Source organism: Schistocerca cancellata, chromosome 3 (genome assembly GCF_023864275.1).
Source record: "Schistocerca cancellata isolate TAMUIC-IGC-003103 chromosome 3, iqSchCanc2.1, whole genome shotgun sequence".
Lineage (NCBI taxonomy): Eukaryota > Metazoa > Arthropoda > Insecta > Orthoptera > Acrididae > Schistocerca > Schistocerca cancellata.
The window spans coordinates 694,177,061-694,187,215 of NC_064628.1; the positions used below are offsets into that span (position 1 = coordinate 694,177,061).

General features: G+C 45.7%; 1 pseudogene; it reads right to left on the minus strand.

Moving 5' to 3' along the window:
• Positions 1-7,753: 7,753 nt before the first annotated feature.
• On the minus strand, positions 7,754-7,871 carry LOC126177379 (5S ribosomal RNA; annotated as a pseudogene).
• Between the last annotated feature and the right edge of the window lie 2,284 nt (positions 7,872-10,155).

Consider the following 10,155-nt stretch of genomic DNA (forward strand, 5'->3'; position numbering starts at 1 on the left):
TCAAACACTTTCTCTGGCCACAAAACTCCACAGACAAGAACATTATTGAGTATATCTGGGATGCCTTGCAACGCGCTATTCAGAAGCTATCTGCACCCCGTCGTACTGTTAAGGATTTAAGGACAGCCCTTCAGGATTCGTGGTGTCAGTTCCCTCCAGCACTACTTCAGATATTAGTCCACGCCACGTCGTGTTGCGGTACTCCTGCGTGTTCGCGGGGGCCCTACACGATCTACCAGCTTCTTTGGCTCTTCAGTGTACTAAAATACGGAAAATCTGTTACGTCAGAAACCGGTTATACTGAGGTGAAACTGGTGTGGAGAAAACAGATATAACCGAAAACTGGTTGTTACAGCGATTACCGCATCCCTAGGCCGAGGCCATGAAACATCTACTTCTGCACCTACGTCTACATCTACCTCTAGACTCTGAAAACCATTGTGAAGTGCATGGCGGAGAGTACGTCCCCTTGTACCGATTGTTAGGTCTACCTCCCCTTCGATTCACGTGTGGATCGCGGGAAGAATGATTGCTGTGATCAGTCTAATCCTGTCTTCGCCTATCCCCATGAGAGCGACACGTAGGGGACTGTAATACAGGGTGTGGACAAAAATATGGAAACACACCGAGAAAAGCACGCTTGAACACAAATGGAGATGCTAGCCAAGTCTGCAGGTTGCGCTGTTGTATTTGACCACCAACACCACCTGCACAGTGTTCTCAGTACGTTGCAAGTGTCAGACATGACCAGAACCGTGTTCTGTGTAGTTGTGAACGAATTATGCCGGAGCTCACTGCATTCGAACGTGGACAAATTGTTCGTGCTCGTATAGCGTTTGCTTGCGTAACAAAAGTAGCCGAAGTGCTTGGTATTTCGAGAGGCACCGTATCGTAGGTTTCCCTTACAGGAAATGCGGATAAACATCATCCGCTGATGAGGAGAACACGGCAAGTACCATAACTCGATTTCCCAGAAACTTCGTTCAGTGGAAGAATGGCCAAAATCAGGGAAAACATATCTCCGCTTATCCCTAGGTACTCGACCAAAGTACTTTAGGCCCCTTTTAGAGAGCGATAATCTCAGTCGAAATGATGGCACGGTGACGCGTCGCAATCTCTCACTTCTGCGCCCCTTGTTCGAAACTCTATTGTTATTTTTGTTTATTTATTTTTTCCTTTATCTACCCATGTTCGTAGAAAGTTACAACTTACTTATATTAACTATTAAATTTAGCTGGGTTTCGCAGTAATTGTCATCTACTTATTATACTATAATGTATATGTGCGTGTGGTATTTTCAGGGATACAGTCTTTTTAAGCTCTCAAATTTTTGCATTTCATTCTAATATCAGTTCTCATATTAATTCTTATACTAAAATTAAACTTAACTCCGTCCGAACAGCCGGCCGCGGTGGTCTCGCGGTTCAGGCGCTCAGTCCGGAACCGCGCGACTGCTACGGTCGCAGGTTCGAATCCTGCCTCGGGCATGGATGTGTGTGATGTCCTTAGGTTAGTTGGGTTTAAGTAGTTCTACGTTCTAGGGGACTAATGACCTCAGAAGTTAAGTACCATAGCGCTCAGAGCCATTTGAACCATTTTGAACCCGTCCGAACAGGCCATGAAGGCCCAACGGTACCGACCGGCCGCCGTGTCATCCTCAGCCCACAGGCTTCACTGGATGCGGATATGGAGGGGCATGTGGTCAGCACACCGCTCTCCCGGCCGTATGTCAGTTTACGAGACCGGAGCCGCTACTTCTCAATCAAGTAGCTCCTCAATTTGCCTCACAAGGGCTGAGTGCACCCCGCTTGCCAAGAGCGCTCAGCAGAACGGATGGTCACCCATCCAAGTGCTAGCCCAGCCTAACAGTGCTTAACTTCGTTAATGTGACGGGAACCGGTGTTGCCACTGCGGCAAGGCCATTGGCAATTCTGATACTAGTTGGTTATAATTAAACTTTCCATATTTAATGCGTTATAACATGGAAACTAATTACCGCACGAGTAACAAATTTGGTAGTATTAAAGTCCTGAGTATGGGGTGCGTGATTTCCATGAGTCACAGCGCCACCAGGCGCCGTGATAGCCATTTTCATTTATGGTCTCACGCAACTGACCAGTCGCAGTGCACTTGTTGGCGTGTCAACATCAGCTTGGACAAAAGGAGCAGGGCATAATTGGTGAAACTTTATTATCAAAACAACAGTAATGCTACAGCTGCACTTCGAGAATATTGCCGGCTGAAAAGATTGCGGAATGGTCCTCTTTCTCCACCTGCTGTGCGGGATATGATGAAGAAGTTCGAAGCAACTGGAGAACGGCGTCTCTCCGGGAAGAGGCCGACGACTGGTTGCACCACAGGTGGTTGATGAAGTCGCTGTTGCTATGGAAGACAACGCTGTGGGCAATTCCCGATCGTCAGGCAGTGCGCGTGCTGTGCTAAGATAGTTGACCATCCTGTGGTCCACTGTACGGAAGGTGCTTCGAACCATTCTCAAGCCGGCCGGGGTGGCCGAGCGGTTCTAGGTGCTACAGTCTGGAACCGCGCGACCGCTACGGTCGCAGGTTCGACTCCTGCCTCGAGCATGGATGTCCTTAGGTTAGTTAGGTTTAAGTAGTTCTAAGTTCTAGGGGACTGATGACCTCGGAATTTAAGTCCCACAGTGCTCAGAGCCATTTGAACCATTTTGAACCATTCTCAAATGGTATCTGTACAAGATCCATATCGTGCAGCAGCTTGCACCACAGGACGCACAACAATGTGTTGACGTCGCTATCGACTCTCTCGAGAGGACTGAAACTGAAGAGGGATGGTCCTGGACCATCCTATCGGCAGACGAAACCTATTTTTCTCTGACAGGTGAGGTGAACACACAGAATTGCTGAGTGTGGGGCTCTTCACCTCCAGTCATTGAGCATCAAGTTCCTCTGTCTGGTGAACATGTCACCGTCCGTATGGTGTGGCTTCACGGCTACGTTCATCATTGGCCCATTCTTTTTTGAACAGGTTGGAGCTCAAGGACCAAAGTGATTGGCCAGCGTTACTGCGGTATCCTTCGCCGGCATGTCTTACCCGCTCGTGAAGTTCACCTACTTCTCCGAAACACATTTGGTAACGATCGAATTATCAGCCGATCCATTCCAAATGCTTGGCCGATACGATCACCTGATCTCATTCCATGTGACTTCTGGTTGTGGGGCTACCTGAAGGACACGGTTTACGAGCGGAACATTCACACATGTGCTGATCTGAAGCGCAGCATATCAAGAGAGGTAGCCAGCATACCTACGGACATGCTTCGTCCTGCTATGCAGAATGCAATCCTTCGCTTTTAGACTCTTCTGACACTGATGGGCGCTATATTGAGTCCTTTTGTAGCAGTAATGGTGCAGGTATGTAATGGTATTACGCGCCGTAGCAGCACATTAAAAGCGTTTTAATTGAATTGATTCTACATTATTTCTCTTCCCCATATCCTTGACATTAATACTACCAAGTTTGGTCCTCGTACGGTTATTAGTTATAAAGTGTTAAATAGGGAAAGTTTAATTATAACCACCCGGTATTTTATATGAAGATGCTATTTGTTCTTCGGACACGTCCGAAAGGACAGATACAATTTTCATATATATTTAAGGCTAACCGGCCATTGACCTTCTTCTGTGTTGGATGCACACGTATTGCCCGAACTCTTACGGAACTCGGTAAGATTGTCTGCCGCGGCCGGCCGGAGTGGCCGTGCGGTTCTAGGCGCTGCAGTCTGGAACCGAGCGACCGCTACGGTCGCAGGTTCGAATCCTGCCTCGGGCATGGATATGTGTGATGTCCTTAGGTTAGTTAGGTTTAATTAGTTCTAAGTTCTAGGCGACTGATGACCTCAGAAGTTAAGTCGCATAGTGCTCAGAGCCATTTGAACTTTTTTTTTTGTCTGCCGCGAGTAATGAGTGTAATGGGCGGGGGCACTACGAATGTAGTGTGTGGACATTAAGCTGGCAAATGTGAGTCTCACGGGGAGCGTGCAAGGGATAAATCCCTGCAGTCGCACTATCCTCTGTGCCCTCGGTGGCTCAGATGGACAGCCGACACGTTAACTCAGCGTGTTCGGTCAGAGGCTTAGCTACCTTCTGTAACAAAAATAAAACTGAGTGAATGGATCACACGTAGAACCTAAACGGGTATTACCGGATGTACGCTCCGAACAAATTCAACGAACAATGTAGAACAACATGAGGGGAAAAAAATGGATAGAGCGTCTGCCATGTAAGCAGAAGGTCCCGGGTTCGAGTCGCGGTCGGGGCACACATTTTCAACTTTTCCCGTTGATGTATATCAACACCTGTCGACAGCATAAAATCTTGATGTAATTATCATTTCACCGGGTATTTTATTCTTATGTTTAATCTACAGGAAGATATGTGACATTCTGTTGGATGATGTATATAGCAGATCATTCGAAACGTGGAAATTCCAAACATCTCGAGCATCGCATGAAGGTAGGTTCTCCACACGGGGAAGAAACGTCGTTAACATTACTGAAGATTTCAAATGTTGGTAATAATTTCGCGGCAAACCACACATAAACTCTTTATCGAAAACTGACGCTGTCAAATGACGCTACAGGAACTCCGCCGAAAACTGTTTCAAATTGATTGTTTTTTGATTCATTTATTATTTTTTCTGTTTTTTAATTCATTCACTAGACAAACAATTTGTAGACTAATGCGAAAAACGTTATTTCAATATACATTGGAAAACATTCGTGCAGTAATCTACTGACATGGGCCCGTAAATGAGAATAAAGAATAATAATAATCGGGTTTGGGACACGGTGCGTGAAAGTGTGAAGCCGCTGGGCTAGCCTCTCTGCCGTCTTTTTAGTTGAACTACTTGCTCGCTAAAATGCAAATAAAGTACCTCGAAAACTTTAAGCGTTGTTTTCTTAGAAACGGTAGAGTGTCTGTGTATAAGCCGGGACACGTGTTCGCTTATTTTGACCCCCCTTCTACCGAGCGAAAATTCTGGGAAATCAGGTTACGGCACTTGTGTTCTCCTCGTAATGTGACAGACGGTCACTGAAGAGGATTATTTCGAAAAATAAGGTGTCGACAGATGCAAAAGTCACTGCAGAACTGAATGTCGCCCTCGCGAACCCTGTTAGCACTTAAACAACTCAAAGGGAGCTTCAGAAGCAGGGTGTTGCATGGCAAGCTGGAATTCCAAAATCAGTCATCAGTAATGCAAATGCCCGCAGCGGGAAGACGTGCCGCCGAAGCCATAAAATCTGACTGTGGAACAATGGAAGGATGTCATTTGGTCGGATGCGTCTTGTTTCACACTGTTTCGAACTTCAGGCCGCGTTTACGTCCCAAAGATGGCAGGGGTTTGGTGATGATTTGAGCAGCTATATCATGGAATTTCATGGACCCTGCAGTTATTTTGCAAGGCCGCATTGATGCCACGGAGTATGTGATCGTTTTGGCTAATCAGGACCATCCCATGATACAATATTTGTGTCCTAATGCTCATGCTGTGTTCCAAGAAGACAGAGTTACTTTTTCTGTTCGGTTCGTCTAGGGCTGGTTTCGTGGCACGAGGATCAGTTATTGCATCTATCAAATGGCCACCCAAGTTACCAGATCTCAGTATTATCGAGCCTTTATGATCTGCTTTAGAGAGAAGGGTGTGCCATTGCTACTCACATCCATCATAGTTACCGGAACTTGCTACTGTTTTACAGGTAGAGTGGTATAAGATTCCCTTGAAAACCATATAGGACCGGTATTTATGCATTTCCAGATGACTGAAAGCTATTTTGAACGCCAACGGTTTTCCTACACTGTATTAGGCACGGTAATGTGTTGTGATTTTTGTTTCCATATTTTTCTCCGCCCCGTATATTCCTAGATTCATCAGTTAAAGTTGGTTCTTGAAACTTTCTAAATATGTTTTGACAGTACAATTAGGGTCTGCCATTTCAGTTTTTTCAGAATCCTCTTGATACCCTCCGACAAACCTGTAAAGATTCGTGCTACCCATCTTCGCACCCTTTTAATTTGACCTCTTATTCCTATTTGGTGCCGGCCCTGCTGTGGCCGAGCGGTTCTAGGCGCTTCAGTCCGGAACTACGCTGCTGCTACTGTCGCAGGTTCGAATCCTGCCTCGGGCATGGATGTGTGTGATGTCCTTAGGTTAGTTAGGTTTAAGTAGTTCTAATCTAGGGGACTGATGACCTCAGATGTTAAGTCCCATAGTGCTTAGAGCCATTTGAACCTATTCGGTATGGGTCGCACACGTGTTTTTGGTGTAGTCAACTATGAAGAATGGTTGTGCTTCCTTAATACTCTACCGCTGAATCGCATTCTGCCACTTGTTCCATTTCATAGCCCTATAAATTGTTGCAGAAGCCCTGTATAGGGCTACCATTCATCTTGATTTCCCCGGCCTGGTACTAATTCTGAGGGCGTCCAAGGGCATCCTGGAGGTATTTTTGTACAACAGTTCGCGGTAAACAGGGAACTTTTTCTGCGGCTGGAGAAATTCTGTGGACTGGAAATAAATAATTATAATAGATCTTAGCTAAAGTGCACTAAATGAGGACTGGCGCGCCGGTAGTTTCGTTTTGCAGCGGCAGGCACGCGTACATAATGTCCTACATACAAATTTTCGATACTTCTTTACTGAGAAAAATGACCAGCCGGCGACAATCGACGATCACATTCAACTCATCGTAGGGATGGCGGTTTTCAGTTTTTTTTTTTTTTTTTTTTTTAGCGCCAGTTCCTGTTTAACCCGAGTGTTAAAACCGCTCAAAATAAGCGGTTTCTGAAATAACCAATTATTGGTTTTTACCCCGATTATTTCCTTAATAAACGTAGGAATTTAAGAAAGACTGAAAAATTTTGACTCCCTTAATTTCAAGATACATAGATTCAAAATATTAAATTAAATAGACAAATAGAAGGAAACTTAGTCCGTCCACCATTCGCTGATTTTCTCTAAAAGTGATGAGTGGCTGAATGCTACAAGAAATCACCTGTGTTCTCCTACTGCTTTTGATTTTTTGAGACTGCTGAAAAATCATGTTATAAACTAGGACCATACCATTATTTGTGCGTTCGAGCAGTCAGAGCTAAAAGGTGAACACTGAGGTTTAAAAATTACATTTTTCATGTTAATTCGTCCGTTTTCAAAAGCTACAAGCAGATAAAGGCATATTATGTAGCTGCAAGCAACAGATTAGCTATTTTCCATTATTGTTGTAAAATATGAATGAACAGTCAACTTTTTCTCCTTATGCGATGTCGCAAGTCTGTTGTGGCCCATCCTGTTCTCCGTCTTTTAAAGCAAATGGAGTACTGTATTTCCCTGATACCGCACTTCGAAAAAACCTTCCATACTCCGGCGACAACAGCGGATCAGGTGGGGTAAGTCTCGCACACTGCAGTACATGCTTATCATCCAAAAGGCCACTCCACATGGTAACAGGTACATTATTTTTTTAGCAAAGCCATACCAATTCTTTTGCCATGTGTTCGTTGCTCGTTTCTGTCGGCATTTTCTATAACAAGTCAATATTTCACTCTGTCGTCAGGTCACGAGTGGCCTACCGGGACCATCCGACCGCCGTGTCATCCTCAGAGGAGGATGCGGGTAGGAGGGGCGTGGGGTCAACTCTCCCGGTCGTTATGATGGTATTCTTGACCGAAGCCGCTACTATTCGGTCGAGTAGCTCCTCAATTGGCATCACGAGAAATGGCAACAGCGCATGGCGGCCTGGATGGTCACCCATCCAAGTGCCGACCACGCCCGACAGCGCTTAACTTCGGTGATCTCACGGGAACCGGTGTATCCACTGCGGCAAGACCGTTGCCAGTCAATATTTCACAGCAGTGGAAATTTTACGAATTAAAATTACTCGTTTTTATAAAAAATATTTATTTAAAAACCAAAAATTGTAGCACTGCTCCCATGAGTAATTGATATTTCGGTTTCTTTTCACGCGGTTATTTGTAAAAAATAAAAGACACCTGCTATAATCGAGACCAAACAAATGCCGAAAAATACCGGTTATTCAGAACTAAAATAACGGTATCGGTTTTAACCGGTCGGTTTCTCCCATGCCAATCTCGCCGCCCAGCCAAGCCATCTGCCTACTTACTATCGACAGACTGTATGTGTTCGAAAAAAAAAGCGATTCGACCCAAATGCCCATGGTTTTCGAAATCTTTGTCTGGGATCGGCAATTTAAGTGATGGCAAGCCTAGCGCTGTAGCTAAAGGCAGCTATTTCATGTGGTGCTCTTGAAAGAATTTTCTATCCCAAGTGAACTGGGAGCCTCAAAACCACGGTTTCCTCAACTTTTTCTCTTGCGGAACGCTTTAAGAAACGTGGTACTTTGATGGAAAACCCGGTTTATTTTGAAAGTTAGCAAAATTAAAAAAAAGAACGAGAAAACTTGTTTTATTCAGTGATTACTTCAATTTTAAATCATAGCTAGTAACGCAGAAATCATAATAAAAACTAAAAAAAAAAACAAATCAAAATGTCCAAAACACGCCTTGTCATTAACGGTTTCTTGCGGAGCAGTTCTTGCTTTCTGTGAACACCTGTGCTCCGAAGAATACAATTTGGGAAACCCTGCTCTACATTGTGAAAATAGAATCGTCACTGCCGTGGTCTAAATTGTTCACGGATGATACCCAACCAAACTATATGTCTCTGCAGCGCCCGCACTTTTTTCTTTTTTGTGGCCAGACAGGTTGTGGACAACCCTTCCTGTTGTCAACAGAAGAGTCAATATTAACCGCGGTAACTGTGGATGATAGTGAACGGAATGAGAACGGCAATGGCGTTTGATAGTTAGTGGCAAATACTGGAACGAAGTATCGTCCGCCATGCCCCTTACATTGTCTTGTCGGGATACACTGTTTGATTAAAAGTACCTGGGTATTCCTATGTAAGATGGAATTGACCACTAGACGTCACTAGAGGCAGACCCGCCAGTATGAAAAGGGTGCGGGGAATATTGCGTCGTCAGTAGAGAAACAGCAACAGTAAAATGGGTTAGGAGGGCTCAGTGATTTCGAACGTGGCTCGTCATTGGTCGTCACCTGAGTAACAAATCCATCAGGAACATTTCAACCCTTCTAAGGGTGCCCAAGTCGGTGGCTGGTGATGTGACTGTGAAATGGAAACGTCAGGGAACAACCACAGATAAACCAACACCAGGCAGAACTCATGTACTGACAGATAGGGAACATTGAGCAGGCCGGCCTGCGTGGCCGAGCGGTTCTAGGCGCTACAGTTTTGAACCGCGCGACCGCTACTGTCGCAGGTTCGAATCCTGTCTCGGGCATGGATGTGTGTGATGTCCTTAGTTAGTTAGGTTTAAGTAATTCTAAGTTCTAGGGGACTGATGACCTCAGAAGTTAAGTCCCATAGTGCTCAGAACCATTTGAACAATTTTGAACCATTGAGCATAGCGGAGGGCGGTTGTAAAAAGTCGCATGAAATCAGCTGAAGGAACCAGGCGTGATTTCCTAAATGCGACCAGCAGTTCAGCTAGCATGATGACTGTGCGTAGGGAATTAAAAAGAATGATGTACCGGGTGATCGACCAGTTCCTCATAAGCCACACATTTCTGCAGTCAGTGCTAACCGACGCTTGAAGTGGTGTATGTTGTATGCTAACCGGGGACCTACAAACGATGGAGGGGCTTTGTCCCCGCTGCAGCTGCAGTGGTCCACAACCTCACGACGACTACCGCAGGCCACATCACCCCTCTGCCGCCCCACACCTATCCCAGGGTAATTGTACAGTTCAGCCTCCAGTGCACCCCCCCCCCCCCAGGGAACGTCTCACACCAGACGAGTGTAACCCATATGTTTGCGTGGTAGAGTAATGGTGGTGTACGCGTACGTAGAGAACTTGTTTGCGCAGCAATCGCCGACATGGTGTAGCTCAGCGGAATAAGGGGAACCAGCCAGCATTCGCTGAGGCAGATGGAAAACCGTCTAAAAACCACCCACAGACTGGCTGTCTCACCGGACCTCGACACAAGTCCGCTGGGCGCATTTGTGCCGGGGGGCCAGGTGCTCCTTCCCACTTCGGAAAGCCGTGCGTTAGACTGTACGGCTAACTGGGTGGGCTGAAGT